Raw genomic sequence first — 18,633 nt, 5'->3', positions numbered from 1 at the left:
TGAATGCCACAAGCAATTTCGTGTAGTACGCATTACGCGACTCGCTATCATCATCGGACTCCTCACTGTCACTTTGGATCTTAAGGAATAGCTCAACTGCCAAACATAATGTGCTGGTGAGACTCATGAGCATACTCCTCAGCAGTTTGGGCTTCATTTCCCACAGAAATCATGTTGTACAGAAACCATTGAAAGAGGCGCCAAACGTGGACGGAAAAACAGGGATTGCTGGGAGGTGAAGCTATGCATCACGGGGCGTTGGGACAGGAAGCAGAATGACCTGCACTCTCCAGCCCCTTCCCACAACCCACGGCGCCAGAATGGGAAGAGGTGCTCTGTGGGATAGCTGCCCATAATGCACCACTCCCAACACCGCTGCAAATGCTGCAAATGTGGCCACACTGGAGCGCTGGTAGCTGTCAGTGTGGCCACACTGCAGCGCTTTCCCTACACAGCTGTACGAAGACAGCTTTAAGTCCCAGCGCTGCACACCTGCAAGCGTAGCCAAACCCTATATCAGCGGAAGATGCTCTCCCACAAACATAGCTTCTACCTCTCGTTGAGGTGGAGTAATTATGTTGACCGGAGAGCACTCTCCAGCCAACATAAGCACGTCTTCACCAGACATGCTACATTGGCACAGCTGCTTCAATGTAATGCAGTAGTGAAGACAAGCCCTTAGCCTCCTTTGTGAAATGTAAATGCATCAACCTACCATGACCACTGAATACAACGTTATCAGTCTGTTATTCACCTTGCCCAAGATGGGATAATCACAGCTAATCAGATTGTCAAAACATTCATAGTGATGTATCAAAATTTTGCATAATAATGAAGGCTAAACAGACTGCTCTAATTGTTTCAGCCCTGCAGGTCTCTCACTCAAAGGTCCTCACTTTGAAAAGCTAGTAATCAAGTTATGATTAGCATTACCATTCTCTTTTGCTTTTCAGTACAACTCCTGGATGAATAAGAGACAGGGAAAACTATACACTGAAGACCTTCCTTTACAGATTCAGGATTAAATCATTCCTAAGGGCACAATTAAAAAAGTATTTCCATTCCAAGTGCCAGATCGTAAATACCTAGTTCTTATATAGAGCTTTTCATCAGCATATCTCAAAGCACTTTACAAAAGAGGTAAGCATCTTTATTCCCATTTTGCAGATGACAAAGCAAGCACAAGAAGGTGAAGTCACTTGCCAAAGGTCAGCCAGCAGGTCACACTGAGAATAGAATCCAGGTCTTCTGAATCCCAAATCTGTACTCTATCTACTAGGCCATACTACCTCCCATAGAAGTAGATGGTATTATGTAATTACATACAGTATTCTAACCATGAAAGTAAAATAAATCTTTTTTAAAAAACTTTAGAGAAAATCTTGAATGCCCTTTTAAGTCTCCATCTCTTTGCATACTAAAGTGATTTTCCATCAACACTATTAGATTGTCTTTTTCAATTTACTTACTCTTTTTCATGTTTGTGCTGCTGCAATCCATAGGGAGGTCACACAATGCAACACAGAGTAGTCAAGAATTACTTGACTACACAGTAGTAGCCAAATTACATTAGTCCAAAACATATGTACTGTTTAAAGCAGAGGTGACCCTATTAATTTGGATTACTGTCTGGCTAGACCACAACAACTCAAGTCCATCATCATAAATACCACCTTAGCCACCACCGTCCAGAAGCAGCCTACTGTAGGAAGTCTGCTGTGCTTGGTACTACACCAGCATAGCAGCACTAACAAACAGGCACTTACCCCTAAAATGCCTCCCCACGCCCTAAAGAGCGTTTGCTGGCCAAGGAATTCTGAAGAGGATTTTTATTCTTCATCCAGCCTTTTCCCACCCCAAGGGCAAACCGTGAGGCCCCACCTGTGCCCAGAGTGACCCATACCCGAGATGTCCAGGCCTTGCCCATTAAAATCAATAGCCTGCTTTACAAAGATATCGCACATCCTTCTCCTCCAGCCAGGTGGAGTTACCTGCCTCTTCTCTAACGTGATCCACGCAGCCCCTGCCCCGCTCTCCAGGCCGCCTGCCCCACCTGGATGTACAGCCTTGACAGGCGCCTCTTTGGCCCAGGGCCCCACGGTCTCCCCCAGGCGGCTCCGGGTGGGTGACAGACCGTGCGAGGGGCGGGGCGGGGCGGGGCGGCTCCGGCAGGTCCCAGGGGCGGCGCGGCCCCCACTTGCCGGGTCGCTACTGAAGAAGAACGGCCCTGACGGTCTCAGCGCCAAAGGGGGGAGGCAGGGCGGGGGGGAGGGGGAGTCTCCCATCTGTGGGACGGGCGGGTAGAGGACAATTACCTGTGTCACGTGTGGGAGAAGGACGGCCGCGCGCTTGGAAACTATACGCGGCGTCCGCTGGGCGCGGTGAGATCATCATACGATGGGTGGGAGGGGCCGCCTGGGGAGCGAGCGAGCGCCTGGCGCTGTCCGCAGGGCGGTGCTGAAGAGAGAAAAAAAGGCGGGAGAGCTGGGAGCGCCCACCTGTCCGCCGCTGCAGCACGGGACCCTCCCACGGGACTCTCTCCCGCCAACCGCCTCCCCCTCCGCCGCCAACCGCCTCCCCCTCCCCCGCATGGGACCCTCCCCCCGCAAACTGCATCTGCTCCAGGCACTCAGGATCATCTCGGGTGTCCCGTTTTTTTGCATCTCAGAGGTGGCAACCCAACCAACTCCTCTGCCTTGTGGGACCCTCTCCAACTCATGCCCCCCTCTGGCCCAGAGGACCCCCTTTCCCTCCCCTGCTTCTCTCCCTGAGCCGTCTTCTCTCAGCTGTTCCCTCTCTAGTGTCTTCTTCCCCCCAGCTCCGTCCCTCTCCCCCCTGCATGGCCTACCTCACTGACCTCAAGCTACTCGCCCTGTCTCTACCTCCTCCACCGTATGGCAGTGTCTTCACCTCCTTCTCCACAAGGTCCCCTATAAACGGCCCACTGGCCTAGATGCTGCTGTAACCCCACATCAGTCTCAGCACATGTGGAAAACCCTGTTTTTCTTGGGATGGGCTCTCACGCTTACTTACTGTTCTCCAGCTGAGGGGTTTCAGGGTTTGTCATCTCCTCTTCACCAAAACAGCTATGGCAAAACTCTGCTCCATAACCTGTGGGATGGGAGAGACTTCTTAAACATTAGGGTGTTGTTTGCTAGCATCCATAAAACTAGTAATAATATTACAGTGCCTTGTCAAGCCCTTCTCATCAAAGGATCCCACAAAGGTTTAAGCCTTACCAGGCCTCCTTGAAAAGACGTAAGTACCACATCATTGATCATCAACCATTCCAGTTCTTCATCATTTGCTTGTATGTTTCATCCCCTATCCTTTGTCCATCTGTGGCTTTAGATTGTAAGACCTTCAAGGCAGGGACTGTCTCTTTTCTGTGTTTGTACAGCACTCAGCACAATGGGGTCCTAACGGGGCACTACAGCAATATATGTATTTTACTACTGCTAATGAGATAACTGACCTGAGGCACAAAAGGCTTGGTTGTGTCAGTGTGTAGTTCTGATCACAGCAGTGTAATTTTACTGAAGTCAGTGACCCAGATTCTCTGATGGGCACTTCAGAGCAAGGTGACACAGTAAGGGAGGCAGTTATGCACTTTGATTTTCAGGCTAGCTCTACACTAGCACAGTTTATAGCAGACATGAGGCTATGCCAGCTATTGACAGCCCTCAAAGTGCCATCCACTAGTTCAGGATTACCAGAATATTGCTTGCTTCAGCCACATCCCCTCTTCCCTGCTGTCTTGCACCTACGCTGGGGATTGTATGTGAGGTGATATAAGAGCAAACTCTACATTGGCTGGGAACTCCCTTACAGTGGAAAAGTCCTTAGCTATGAACATCCAGCAGTTTCTTTGGCCCCTTTACTCCCCAACAAAGATGCAGGAGCAGGCCAGATAAGTTGTCTCAATATGATTGATTCTAATCTAATCCAGTTGTAAATCAAGACTAGCTCCCTTAAATTAATGGAATTATGTGACTGTAAAAAACAGTGTAAGAAAGATCAGGATGAGGCCCACAGACTTCAGTAGAGCTAATCAAGATTTAGAGTGGGGCAATCAAGAGCAGCATCTATTCCAGTAAGGTTAATTGCCCAAGGTCCAATAGCAAATCAGTTTCAGAGCTGGGAGTAGAATTCAGATGTCTAACCACCAGTCCTGTATTCCTATATTTAATGTATCTAGTTGAAAACTTTATAAGGCAATGTTGCTTATGTATCGCACTCTGCTGTCACTACCTGTTACAGTCATGTAAAGGACAACATGATAGTATTATATGTGAATAAGCTAGGAAAACCAGCAGCACAGTCCTCATGAAGGAGCCCCAGCTGCTCAGTTGGATAGAACAAAACATAAAATCAATACATGCAGCTCAGATTAAAGGGTCTCTAATAGAAGAGTTGACTAGGCAAGACATAAATTAGAGAGAAAGTAGTTTCAACCTGCAGGTTTTCAGGTGGTTAGCAAGGAAGATGGGATTACTAGAGATGGCCCTGTTTGCATCTACATAGAACAACGAGGTCATAAAGTACTTCTTGAGGCAGCAAAATCCTAAGGATACAAGGACTGTTATAACCATAAAGTTGCTACTATATGCCTTCTAACAACACCAGTTAGCTTCAAAACTCATGGCAAGAGCCAAATGTTTAATTTAGTCTTAGCCCTCATTCAAAACACAGAACACTGTTAAACTAACAGATGGCATAGAAGGGTCCTTTGATCCTTACCCAGCAATATTTCGTTAAAGATAGAATACAAGTGTATGTGCGACTAATGAGTAGATAAGAAATAAGGCTGGAAAAGGGGAGGAAAGCAGGAAGATTTAAAACACAAGGTCTTTACTGGAATAGTGGGAATGAATTACCAAAAGCTACATAAAAGAGATATAAAATGTTTTGAGGACATTTATGCTTTTCTATCCAATATTAGTATGGGAAATGGACTGAAATGAGACAGTTCTAGACCTTGACAAAATGATTGGAAACCTGTCTAAGTCCTTATAATTATATGATTAGCCCTGTTTTATGTGCCTGAAAATACAGTACAGGACAGTATAGCAAAAAGATTTTGATTTTTCCTCCTGCTGTCATTATTTTTTGAAGAATATGTTCCAGGCTTCTTCTCTACTGGATTTCTTCAAGCTACAAATATTTATAAATATTTCCTTGATTATATGTAAAGTTGTATATTTGTTATTTCAGCTGTCCTTGATAAAACTACAAAATAACATGCAACCAAGGTCAATCATCAATAGAGCCAGCTAAAATTGTTACGTCAGCTTACAGTTGACACCATGGCATAAATATCCACATGCTTCATAATTTTCTGGGCAAATTGAAGTAGGATGGAATAATGGAAAAAAATGTACCTGGATAAAAAGGGAAGGGGGATAGTGAAAGAATCATAAGTTATTCTATGCAAAGAGTGTGTTACAAAAAATGATTTAATCAGGGTCAACTTGACTGCAGTAATAAGCAAAATCTCAGACAGGAAGGAGCACTGGCAGGTTTTACATGAGTCTCTCTACTGTAATGTATTTTAAATGACCGCAGAATCAGATTAGGCCCCTTGGTTATTACAGCAATTGATAGTTCACTCTAATTTTGCTGATTAAAAAACAGGAACATATTTTTTCCTTGAGATAAAAAATGTCTTGGTCCTCACAATCAGTTAAATTAGATAAATTAGAAATCTTCATTACTATCTTACTAGTTCTACCAGCTATGAATATTTTCAAGCAATTGTCATATTTTGAATAATTATTAGTATTGTTAATGTAAGTTAAAATGCTCTTGTGAAATGACCTTTAAAGGTAGGGTAGAGTTCTCAGGGGTTAAACACATGGAGCAGCTCATGAAGTGATGCACTCAGTGATGTTCTGCCACACAGATCTGGGAGGGAGGTGGACCAGCCAAACTGGTTAGTGGATCTGGTTGTCATTGCAAAACAAAAAATTTCCTGACCAGTTACATGAAAACAGCCATATGATAGTCTACTCTGCTGGCAATGAATGAAACACTGTTAGCTGCCATAGTTACTAACCAAGTTTTAATCTTATTGCAAGCAGGCACAAGCCTTGTTTAGAGGCAATCATGTTACACTGATTATAAACTCAATTAAAAGATGTAGTGTCGTCAAAGCCTTACAGAACTCCCATTAACTTCATGTGAAAGCAGGTATGCCTAATAAACATTTAGATACTAGAGTGCTGAGCATGGTATATATGCTTAGAGAAACATACCATCTTCATCATCTAAGACCCAGGTCTACAAAGGTATTTAGGCTCCAAACTTCCATTGATTTCCATGGAAGTTTGGAGCCTAAATATCTTTGTGGATCTGGACCGAAGGGCTTATTCTGAACTCTGCACAATTTTTGCAGCAAATTTCCTTTTTCATGGGTTTTTATTTAGAAAGATGATCTGGCCCTGTGTTGTAAGACCAGGCTTCTACATTTAATTGTTTCAGTTTGTCTTGGGGAACACAACAACCTGTTTATATTTATTGTAGCTATTTGCTTCCCCCCTTTGCTTCTTTATAGCTCTCTCCTTTTAGGCACCTGTTTCTTTCATTGCCTACCTCTACCCCTCACAGACATTGTCTTGAAGTTTTGGGGAACTGCTTGCAATGCTTCCACTTCTTTTCCTGTATTTCAAGTCCACCAATCTGGTCCTTTGTGTGCCTGTAATGTTACTGATCCCATGCTTTCTAATGAACTCCTGTGAAGTCCTCTGGACTATTTTGTTATGACTCAAAATCTGTGTAACCATTGACCTACTACATCATACATCCTACTTGCCTGCTGAATAGGATACATGCTTATCTTGCTATGATTTCTACATAAAGCTCTAGCTGACTTGAATGGAGGTTCCATGTGCAGAACAATAGCACACAAAATCCCAAGTGTCAGAAGCTATGGAGCCAGTTCACAAGTGGTGTAAGTCCTTTGAAGTCACACAGTTTCAACTCCATACTGCAGTAAATGAGGTTACACTGAGGATGAGTTTTGCCCATGGACATTAAAAACATCAGCAGCTCAATCTTGAGGATAGGCCAAGAAGCAATGGACTTAAATTGCAGCAAGGGCAGTTTGGATTGAACATTAGGAAAATCTTCTTAACTATCAGGGTGATTAAGCTCTGGAATAAATTGCCTAGGCAGGTTGTGGAATCTCCTCACTGGAGATTTTTAAGAGCAGATTAGACAAACAACTGTCAGGGACCGTCTACCCTGGATAATACTTAGTCCTACCTTGAATGCAGGGGACTGGACTAGAAGACCTCTCAAGGTACCTTTCAGTCCTATAGTTCTTTGACAGCCATGCCAAATAGTTATTAGAGATAACAGTCTAACATTTGTAATTGCATGCTATGTGGGCTAGAAGTGGAAGGTATTCAGCCCAAAATATTTATTTTTCTTAAGACCAATTATCCCAGGGATGGGGAGGGAGAAGGGGTTTCTAGTTGTAACTTCCAGATGTGCTTTCTAATGAACAGTTATCCGTTTATTTTTCCTGTACATCCCCAATTCAGTTCCATTGGTTGACCAAACTAGGTTCAAATTCTGTCTTTGGATATGCACCATAGCACCCATCGACTTCACTGGGAGCTGTGTTTGTATAAGGGAAGGCATAATTTGGCTCTTTGTTTCACTGTGTACTATTCATTGACTATGGGAAGAAAAAGTGTCACTTGGTAGCTAGCATTATTCCAATAACAGAGCAGTTCAGTAGTCTGTTGGTGGCACCTCCTTTAATTATAAAAGCAGACTCAAAATGAATATCCGATATAGAATATAAGCTACTATAATTCCTCCTTTCTTGTTCCTTGCTTTCTTGTACATCAGTTCTACCTGCCAGATTGACAACTACTTGTGGTCACCATTGTAGTTCCAGTAGTTAATTGCCTCACACAACTCTTTTTTTAACACACCATGACTTCTCCGTATGCTTCTTTCTTCAAAGAATATTCTCATTAGAGATGGTCTGGATTCAGACTGCTCTGAGAAGGACAATCTCATTAATAACTTCCCCTCCTGAAAGATAGATATTTATTTTCTAAGACCTTTATTGTTCTTATAGTCCTGTTTCTACTACAATGATTGACAAAGTTTCCTGAACTCCAGCATAGAAATTCCATTTTCAACTAAAATATAAAAATAAATAAAAATATTTATTTCTCAATTTGTTTGTTACGTGTAATTACATTAGGAATACAATCTAAAGTAAGTTAAATATTCTCTCTCATTTAAAGCGAGGCACATCTCCAGATGGGAACTGCAAACACACTACAGCAGTAAGCCCAATACTAAGTTCGTAAATACACCAAATAGTCCTGGAGAGACTGGTTTAGAGATCTAAACTACAGGTTGAAGAACAGGTTCAAATGATATCAAGTCTTTAATTCTTCGTAGGTAGTTCATTTGAATTCCATACTGTTTACTCTGTATAGATCTTTAGAATAAAAACCAAAGACCTATCTTATCTGTACGAATATTAAAGAATCCATGGCACTTTTCTTAAGAGCTGGGGTTTGTGCTAATTGTCTTAGCCAATATTTCTCCTCTCAGACAACCCAGCTGGAACATAATGAAATCAGAAACTGAAGGACAAATCCCTCACAGGCCTTAATGCAAGCAGGACACTATAGTTTAGGCATTCGTACACACCAGATGCAGTCTCAAATCCTCACCTACTCTTAAGTTTCTCGACCAGCTCATTCAGAAAGTTGACTGCCATCCCTCAGCAAAACCCAAATATATCACAGCAGAAACCTTTCCTTTGTCACCTGCCATTCTAATGTCACACATTCTGCTGTCATTACATTCTAAACTGTGTTGCTACAACAGCCAACATTCTCCTTGTACTAAGGAACCTGGAGTCAAGGCTAGTGCAATCCATTAGGTGACCTAGGTGGTCACCTACGGCACTAGCATTTGGTGGGGCAGCATTTCAGGTCTTTCGGCAGTGACCGCAGTGGCCGGATGTTCGGCCGCCCAGGTCGTTGTCGGCATTTAGGCGGAGGGAGCTGGGGCAAGGGGACTGGGGGAGGGCCGCCTGCAGCAAGTAAAGGGGGGAACGGCACGCAGGGGAACTCCCCACCCCAGCTCACCTCTGCTTTGCTTCCTCTCCTGAGTGCTCCGCCCCACTCTGCTTCTCTCCCTCCCAGGCTTGCAGTACTAAACAGCTGATTGGCGCTGCAAGCCTGGGAGGTGGGAGAAGTGGAGCAGTGACAGCATGCTGTCGGGGAGGAGGTGGAGCAGAGGTGAGCTGGGACAGGGAGCTGCTGCACGGCTCCCCGGGCGGGGTGGAGCTGCCACAGGATGGTGGGGTGGGGAGCTACTGCAGGGGGTGCGCCTTAGGGTAGAGGGGGGCGGCTGCTGCGGGGGGGGGTGCCTCAGGGCAGGAGGAGGTGGAGAGCTGCCACAGGGGGAGCGCCTTAGGGCAGGGGGGGAATGGAGAGCTGCCAGACGGCTTGGGTGGGGCGCAAGGTGGAAGTTTCACCTAGGGTGCGAAACATTCTTGCACCTGCCCTGCCTGGAGTCTGTATATACATTAGGGTGAGAATATATTGATTGTACACATACTTATCACCCTGCGGTTCATACCATCATTTTAGAAAGAACCATATTACACTGAGCAGCAACTGACAAGTTCTTAGTGAAAGCAAGCAATTTCTATGACAAATACCCAATCCTAACTCCGTCTTTTTTTCGCTACAACTTTGATTTTTAGTCTAACAGACATAATTATATATTCATTGTTTCCACTGTGTAGCCAGCACATTCCCTTCTTATGTTTAATAAATTTGAGTGTCTCTAGAGTGGAGTCACTTTAGGATCTAAGCAATTTTGAAATTACAGCCAAATTCAGTAGGCATTCCTTACTACAGTAAAGTCAAAGGACAAACTCGTATTGATTTAGTGAGCTCAGGAGTTCACCCCAATGTCTTTTGTTTGCTTTGGGTTACTAGTTTTATAGATTATCAAGTTTTACCATCCAGTATAAAGGCATAATGACTCAGATATTTAAATTCCTAATTTTCATTGATTTCAATGAAATCAAGTAAGGAGCCTAAATACTTTTGAGGATCTGGGCCAATATTCCTTCAATTATCTCTAGTATTTGAGTTAATTAAGGAAATACAGTGAGTTTCATAAATTAGTTACTTTTATTATCCATGTGTTTGATTACATTGGATCCTTCAGTCCTGACTTTGTTAGTCATACAGGTAATAAAATATCTGACTTCCTAGAATTTACCTTCTTTTCTAAAGGCTAATTTCTATAGGAGATCTGGATTTCCTGGTTATCGGAAGATCCCCAGCAAAAATCTGTCCAGGCACTTTACTGCTTACAATGTGACTCTCATGCAAATTTAACAACAATGGTGGAGTGTGAGCTACTTGCTGCTCAAATGCATGGTCATTTTTCAGCCAGTAGCTAGACTCATATCTGTGGCTAGATTTAAATGTGGTGTTTGTTCATGGTATCTTTATCTAGTCACGAAAAAGAAAGCTACTGAACTGTTCTCCATCCTGAATTTGCAGACTGTACCATTCCAGCTGAAAACACCATTGTTAAAAGTACATTATGTTTGCAGTGGAAAATGAAGATAACAAATCTGAAAAATTCCTTCCTCCTTAAGTGGATTACTATAAAAATTAGGTTACTTATCAAGCAACTGTTGCTCTGAAAATATGTTTCCTATGCAGAGCCACACTGTAGCAGTCATGACTCTAGTCATTAATCCATTTAGAGTAGAAAAGTCAAGACATGTATATCCCTAAAATGGGGCATTCCATCTGGTTACTCAAGTCTGCTGCAGTAGCCTTGCCCAGTGTTTCTCAACCTTTTTGATACCAGGAACCAGCTTGCTGCCTTCCTAAACTGTGTCAGGGAGATCTCAGGGACCTACACCGGTCCACAGGCTGGCCGTTGAGAAACACTGGCCTATACCAGAAGCACTGCGAGAACAGTAGGAATTTTAACCTGAATAACTGCTAAAACCAGCTACACTACAACTCACTAGGGAATCTAACTATTTAAAAAATGTAAATGCAGAACTACTCAGAAGAAGAGAAGGGCATACAACACCTTTGGTGCATGAAATGTGAGGTGCAAAGTACACACACACATTCACATCCCTACTTCTACTCCTGATGGTCTTACTGCTCTAAATAATTCTGTGGCCAGGCATGCCACTCTACAACATGGTTCTGTGAAGGCAATGTCATGAGGGAAGACAATATTTTTTAGATGTGCCATGCATTTAAAAAGAGAAACCAAAGTTCATGCAACTCTTTGCTGGTCCTTCTGTCAAGTTTTGGTCACTATTTGTCATTAAGGATTAAGCTCCAAAAGCACAAGTGTAGACTGCAGCATTTTGTGATGTGCATGCTACTGAGGTTAAAGGCGTGTCACACACTTACATTTTGACTTTGGCAACCTTTATCTTGTTAAGTAACTTAAGTTCAAAATTTGACTTCTAAAATAAATACAGTCTGATGGGGAATGTCCTCCACCTTCCAAGTAACTATTTATCTTAAAACTCTCGGGTTTATAACTGAGAAGTTAAATCAAAAACAGTAACCAACAGTTTACACAAAGTCAGCCAACAGAAGCAGCATAAATTAGCAAACTCTCTTCCCAGAAATATGCTGACAACACTGAAGGTCCCTTCAGTGATGCAATTGGCAGAGTCATGCTGGTTGTTGCTCCATAATAAACAGCAAAAACTTTTTTACAAATTGGTATGGAAATAAATGTTTTAAAAATTTGATAGCGTGTCATGAACAATTGATTGTAAAAAACTGGAAATACGTGAGCACTTCTTTTAAACTAGAAATTCTAGTAGTTGAACAACCTCTGTGACAGCAGGAGTGGAGAAAGGTTTTTGGCCTAAATGGTTTTGGTGGAGTTACTGGGTGCTTCTGCTTGGGGTGCAAACATGTCTAATACTGGTGCCATTCACAGCAGTTCCTTATTCTTTATGAAATTTAAGGATGCAAACCTTTAGTAAATGTGCACTTTTACTCATATGAATAGTCCCATAGAGTTCAGTGGGCCTACACAAAAGTAAAGTTATGCACACACATCAAGTGTTGTAAGATCAGGACCTAAGAAAGATGAAGTTGCCATTAATCAGACAGCCCTAACAAAAACATGGAATTATGTTCTTTACTGAGTGTTTCTCTAGTATTCCCCTAAACAATGTCTAAATGAACTTCCATTTTTCAGATTTTACAGTTTCTTTTAAATGATTGTAAAACATCAATGCAACTCCATACATTCAGAAAGAAAATTTTACCCTTTTATTCTATATCACATGCTTCATTTATTTTCAGGATTCGGGGATGGGCCATTATGATTTTTTATTCTTCATGAATGTGTGTAATTATATTCCTAAATTTTAATTTAAAAGAAAATAACCATGCACAAATAATAGTATGCAAAAAAGTTCTTGAGCAATTGAATTTTGAGATTTTTAGCTCACTTTGGGAGAGGGTTTGCTAATGAAGCTTTTGACGCCCCAGTGGCAATGTCTGATTGTAATTGCTGAAAGGTGCTTCTCTTAGAGCTTTGTTTGCACTAATCAACACCATGTTGTGCCTCAAAGTTAAAGTTCTCTTAGATGCATTGCTCCTACTGGGTTATTCTGCAATAACTAAACAGCTTCTTCTATTTACTTTTGTTCTGGCCCCATATCTATTTTTTAATGGAATCCTTTGAAGCCATTCTCCAAACTTGTTGTACAGCAGAAGGTTTATAATTTTTAAACACATTCCTCCCACGTTCATCCCTTTCTCCTCCGCAGCTCCCCACTAAACAAACCTTTAGCAAAAGCATTAATGTAAAATATCCAACATCTTAAAACAGCTTTGAAAACCACATGGTGCTTAGGTATTGAATCCATTAAGATGACAGATTGACTGGATATAGGGGTCATTTCTAGTAACAAATTGAGTAACAATCAATTCTTTTCTTGGTAGTGGCCATTTGGAAACATTGCATCCACAATGCTGAAGAAGTGTGTGATAGTCTTGGCAGGTGATTCTTGTTCACAGTATAGGTGGCTCTGAACTTAAACATTCATTGCCTGGATTTTTCTATTTCCTACCATATTGAGGAACTATAAGGGTTCATGGGTTTAATTATGAGAGCTTACATTATCAAGGGAAACAAGACTGGTTTCCCATTTATTGTTCACATTAACCATTGATCCACTGGCAGCCAAAATTCCATTAAGTTTTCAAGGAAATTAATATTGGGGATTTGGAAAGAAGGTGAACGATTGATCTGAGACTCTGAGCAGCTGTCTGCTCTTATGTTCACTTTGCCGTTGTCATCCACATTATGCTGTGCTCCCCAGCTCAGGCCTGTGCTCATTATAGAAGCCCCCCCATTTCCCCAACTCTCCCTCCCATTCATGCTTTGCTGATTGTATTATTTAAATGAGCTGGTGTGATGCGGTGGATCCCAACATTTGGACAGGTGTCAGAAGACCTAGGTTCTTTTCTGTCCTAGTGACTCTCTGTGTCCTGTGTTTTGCAATCTGTAAAATGATGATAATGCTACATAACCCTCCCTGTAAAGAGCTTTGAGATCCTTGCATGAAGAGCTCCATAAGTAATAAGCAGTATTATTAAATATCCCTTCAATATACAGCTGTGCAACTGAGGAAGACAGGTGGAGATGGTCAGAGGGAATCTGAGTTATGATTGCATAGCAGCAGTCCTAGAGCAGTTCCTAAGGTAATTACATATCCTACTTAGTATAATGAGAGACTTTCTGCATGTCTTAGTGCTCATGGATTTGCAGGGTGTTTGTCATATTATCATTGCTGGCTGTTGAAAAAAAATATGTCTGAGGCTTTATGAGAAAGTTTGGGAAAGTGTGAAACTTTACTCCTGGCAAATCCTGCTCATACATGCCATAGCCAGGAGAGGAAAGGTAATTGCTTGGTTTCCTCCTCACACACACTCTTTTTAAACAGAGGGGCACATGACCCCCACATTGAGAACGTGAATTTGGCAGGGGTGCAGTGGTGGGGCAGGGGTCCCAGACCCCCAATTTGGCCTCCAACCAGAGCTGTGTGGAGTAATGGCAGAGCATCTTCCCTGCAGCATGACAGGAGGGCAGCTATGGCAAGTTTGAGTGAGTGGCATTGTGGGCTCGTGCTGGGCCCCCCACTTTTGCAGTCCCTCCAGTTCCCCTTACCTGCTATACTCCCATTGCACTATGTTGGATGCTGTAGTAAGAGGAGATCTGGATCAGAGCAGAAAGCATTCCATATGCAGTTTTGGGAGTATGGATCATGATCAGCCTACATACTAAATAAAATGAGTTTGAAGCGGACATTTCATTCAATATTATAAAGCCACCAAGCATAACTGGCACAGTTTATCACTACTGGCAGCCTCCATGCTTTAGAGGCTTAGACTTAAACTAATAAGGAGACTGAATTATGACTTTCCTTCCAGACAGGGTGAGCCTTTCAGGACAGAGCTGAGATCACTGACTAGACAGAGCTGAAGAGCCTGAGCAGTGATGAGGCCTTATACCAGAGTGCAGAGATATAAAAAAAGAGCTTATAAATATATTTTTAAAGCAACATTAACGCTTTCATGAGCACAAGACAAAACATAAACCTACATTTTATGGGAAGGTTTCAGTTTTGTGGTTGCAGATGTTTCACCTTTTGAAGAAAATGTCACTGCACAGGGGTTTTCAAAAGCAAGATATTTTATTGAATGTGGCTAAGTGGTCAGGCAGGGCACTGGGAGCCAGGCTGCTTGTGGTTCTATTCCCAGCGGACACTGACTCATTGTGGGAGTTGGACAAGTCACTTAACCTGTGGATGTCTCAGTATCTCTATCTGTACTAATCAAATAATGCCACCTCACAGTGTGTTTTGAATATTAATTAATATTCATAAAATCTTGTAATATGAGAACCATTGTATCCTTTGCCTGCTAGTGTCTCTCTGAACCCGAGGGAGATGCTAAGGTAAGGTGTTTGAAAACATGTGAAGTATGTTTAGAGATTCATTTCCACATCATCCACAAAACATCCAATCAAGAATTCAGTCAACATTATTAGAGCTCAAAACTCAGATCCAAATTTAAGATTATGTTAAAAATCATAGTTTAGTAACCCCACTGCCTTCTGCATTTTCAGAAAAGCAGAGCACTCTGCCATCAATTTCCTTGGTACATAAGTACTTAGTTTTGGTCCACGGACTATGGGCTTTTCATTGGTCCAATTTTATATTGACCTGTCAAAGGCTTTTGCTACAGTACCACAGAGGCCAATTAAGACTCAATTTATTACTTAATGATTTGAAGCTGTCTAAAGCTAATAGGTATATGTAATTCCCCAGACTTATTAAGCTTTGCGGAAACAAAGATGGAGGCTGTCAATGAAAGGAAACAGAATTTGAGCAGTATGGAATGGGAATGACAAAAGCCTGCATCACATTAGCAGCCACTGGAGGATCCTGCTGTCTATTATAATGGAAAAGTTCCAAGAACAGACATCTATTATGCTAGATCATCTGATTGTTTCTAAAGCTCACATGTGAGGGGGCTGGGAGAGGGGAGTTTCAGTGTTGACAACTCTCTTGATTTTATCACATATCATGCTTTTTGGAGAGGATTTTAAAGCTCCAGATTCTGAAGTCAGCTGATTACCCAAGAATTAGCCATGATGATTGCAGGAAAAGACTTGAGAATGTGAATCCTACAGGTTCAAAGATCATGAGGCATATAAAAAGTACTCCAAATGTGTTATATTTTTAAATCCCTTGATTTTTAATCCAAACTAAAGCTATTTTAGGACCTGACTCATAATTTTTGGGCTGGCAGTACTGACGAATGACAGATGCACTGAACCAAGTAAAATGGGACCATCAATTATTATTACTGGGATTGCTGTAGGGCAACATACCCACATAACCAAAAAACTATCCATGCCCCAAACATCCTGCATGTGGTTGGACAACACATGGAGAAAATGACCAAAAGAGGAGGGAAGTGGACAGTGACATTCCCCAGGTTACAATCTAGATGATTGAACAGCTGTGTCCCCTAACCTCTCCAATTGGCGTGCCTTTTACACTGCTCTGCTGTGAGAGAAACCACTCCTGGTCTATTCACACACAGCCTGTAGCATGCAACATACTCTTAGCTGAATTACATGAGTGCTTCTAGCCAGCCATTCCTGAGAGTGACACCAGCAAATTCCCAGTCCCAGACTTGTCTCCAGAAATGTGAGTCTTGTACTGCCTACTTCTTTCCTTCTGGACAATACTAGCTGATAGAAAATCTATCACTTTATTAATAGAAAATGATATACACAAACCTTGTTATCTTAAGTGGAGGTTCCCAAACACTTCATTCCAAAACACACTGGCTTAGATGAAACAATAAAACAAGTTCATTAACTACAGAAAGATAGATTTTTAATGATTACGTGTAATGACAGATAAAAGTCAGAATTGGTTACAAAGAAATAAAAGGTAAAATGCAAACTAATATCTAACTTAAACTATGGGTATGTCTACACTATGAAATTAGGTCGATTTAATAGAAGTCAATTTTGTAGAAATCGATTTGATACAGTCGATTGTGTGTGTCCCCACTAAGCGCATTGAGTCGGTGGAGTGCGTCCACGGTAGCGAGGCTAGCATTGACTTTAGAAGCATTGCACTGTGGGTAGTTATCCCACAGTTCCCACCGTCTCCACCGCCCATTGGAATTCTGAGTTGAGCTCCCAATGCCTGATGGGGCAAAAACATTGTCGCGGGTGGTTCTGGGTACATGTCATCTGGTCCCCCCCCTTCCCTCCCTCCTTCCGTGAAAGCAACATCAAACAATCATTTCTCGCCTTTTTTCCTCGATTACCCGTGTAGACGGCAGACCACAGCAAGCATGGAGCCCGCTCAGCTCACTGTCATTGTATGTCTCCTGGATGCTGCTGGCAGATGCGGTACTGCATTGCTACACAGCAGCATCTCCTTGCCTTGCCAGCAGCAGACAGTTCAGTACAACTGTTAACCCTTGTCGTCGTCTCATGGCTGCTTCTGGCTGACCTCGGTGAGGTCGGTCAAGGGCATTTGGGCAAACATGGGTGCTCCTGGCCGATCTCGGTGAGATCAGTTGGGGATGCCTGGACATAAATGTGAGTCACTCCAGGTCATTCTCTTCTTTAAGTTTCATCTAATGGAGGTTCAGTCCTGCCTGGAATATCATGCCAGCTGGAGGCTTTTGCCTCAGGCTGCTCTTCCAGCCGGCAGCACCACGCAATCACACCTACCCCAGCCTACCCCTTACTCCCATGGCTCATGAAGCCTGGATAGTAGTAAGGAGCAGTTCAATTATAGGCTGAGCAAGTGCAGAATGGTGGACATTTAAAAGCGCTCTGCTGCTGTTTGCTGACTAGGCTGTTTGCGATTAGAAGAGCACAGCAAGGCGCGCTGAGCATCACAGAGGCTTTGAAAACCAGTTTCATGACTGGCCAGGGTTCGGTGTGACAGTTGTGTGTGTTTCTCCTTGATGAAAACCCACCCCCTTTGTTAATTTTAATTCCTTGTAAGCCATGTTGTCAGTCACCCCTCCCTCCATGAGAGCAACAGCAGACAATCATTTCGTGCCTTTTTTCCGCGCAGACGCCATGCGACAGCAAGCATGGAGCCCACTCAGATCACCGCGGCAGTTATGAGCACTGTAAAACACCATGCGCGTTATCCTGCAGTATATGCAACACTAGAAACTTCAACAGCAGGCGAGGAGGCAACAGCAGTGTGGTGACAAGAGTGATGAGGGACATGGACACAGACTTCTCTCAAAGCATGGGCCCTGGCAATTTGGACATCATGGTGGTGATAGGACAGGTTCATGTGGTGAAACGCTGATTCTGGGCCTGGGAAACAAGCACAGACTGGTGGGACTGCATAATGTTGAAGGTCTGCGATAATTCCCAGTGGCTGCAAAATTTTTACATGCATAAGGGCACTTCCATGGAACTTTGTGACTTGCTTTCCCCTGCCCTGGAGCACAAGAATACCAAGATGAGAGCAGCCCTCTCAGTTCACAAATGAGTTGCAGTAGCCCTCTGGAAGCTTGCAACACCAGACATACCGGTCAGTCGGGAATCAATTTGAAGTGGGCAAATCTACTGTGGGGGCTGCTGTGATCCAAGTAGCCAATGTGATCACTGAGCTGCTGCTATCAAGGATAATGACTCTGGGAACTCAGCAGGTCAGAGTGGATGGCTTTGCTGCAATGGGATTCCCTAACTGTGGTGGGGCAATAGATGGAACGCATATCCCTATCTTGGGACCGGAGCACCAAGGCAGCCAGTACATAAACTGCAAGGGGTACTTTTCAATGGTGCTGCAAGCACTGGTGGATCACAAGGGACGTTTCACCAACATCAGCGTGGGATGGCCAGTGAAGGTACATGACGTTCGCATCTTTAGGAACTCTGGTCTGTGTGAACCAGGGCCAACTCTAGGTTTTTTGCCACCCCAAGCAAAAACAATTCCCCCCCCTTTTTTTGGCTTTGACACATTTGCACTTTGCATTTTTTTTCTTTTTCACTGTTTAAAATTTAAAAAATGAA

The 18,633-nt window shown here is 42.9% G+C and overlaps 1 protein-coding gene across 2 annotated transcripts in view; it reads right to left on the bottom strand.

Annotated features, from left to right (window-relative positions):
- OGDHL (oxoglutarate dehydrogenase like) overlaps window positions 1-2,372 on the bottom strand; it is a 117,180-nt gene extending 114,808 nt beyond the window's left edge. The window contains exon 1 of one of the 2 annotated variants that reach the window (XM_030570767.1): window positions 2,316-2,372. The gene's annotated coding sequence lies outside the window, so the exon portion shown is untranslated. Of the gene's footprint in view, window positions 1-2,053; window positions 2,237-2,315 lie in introns of those variants that run through there. The other variant, XM_030570768.1, reaches the window with a different exon arrangement.
- Between the last annotated feature and the right edge of the window lie 16,261 nt (window positions 2,373-18,633).

Source organism: Gopherus evgoodei, chromosome 7, assembly GCF_007399415.2.
Source record: "Gopherus evgoodei ecotype Sinaloan lineage chromosome 7, rGopEvg1_v1.p, whole genome shotgun sequence".
NCBI lineage: Eukaryota > Metazoa > Chordata > Testudines > Testudinidae > Gopherus > Gopherus evgoodei.
Note: the sequence above shows the minus strand (reverse complement) of the source record. Positions and strands in the feature narration are given on the sequence as shown.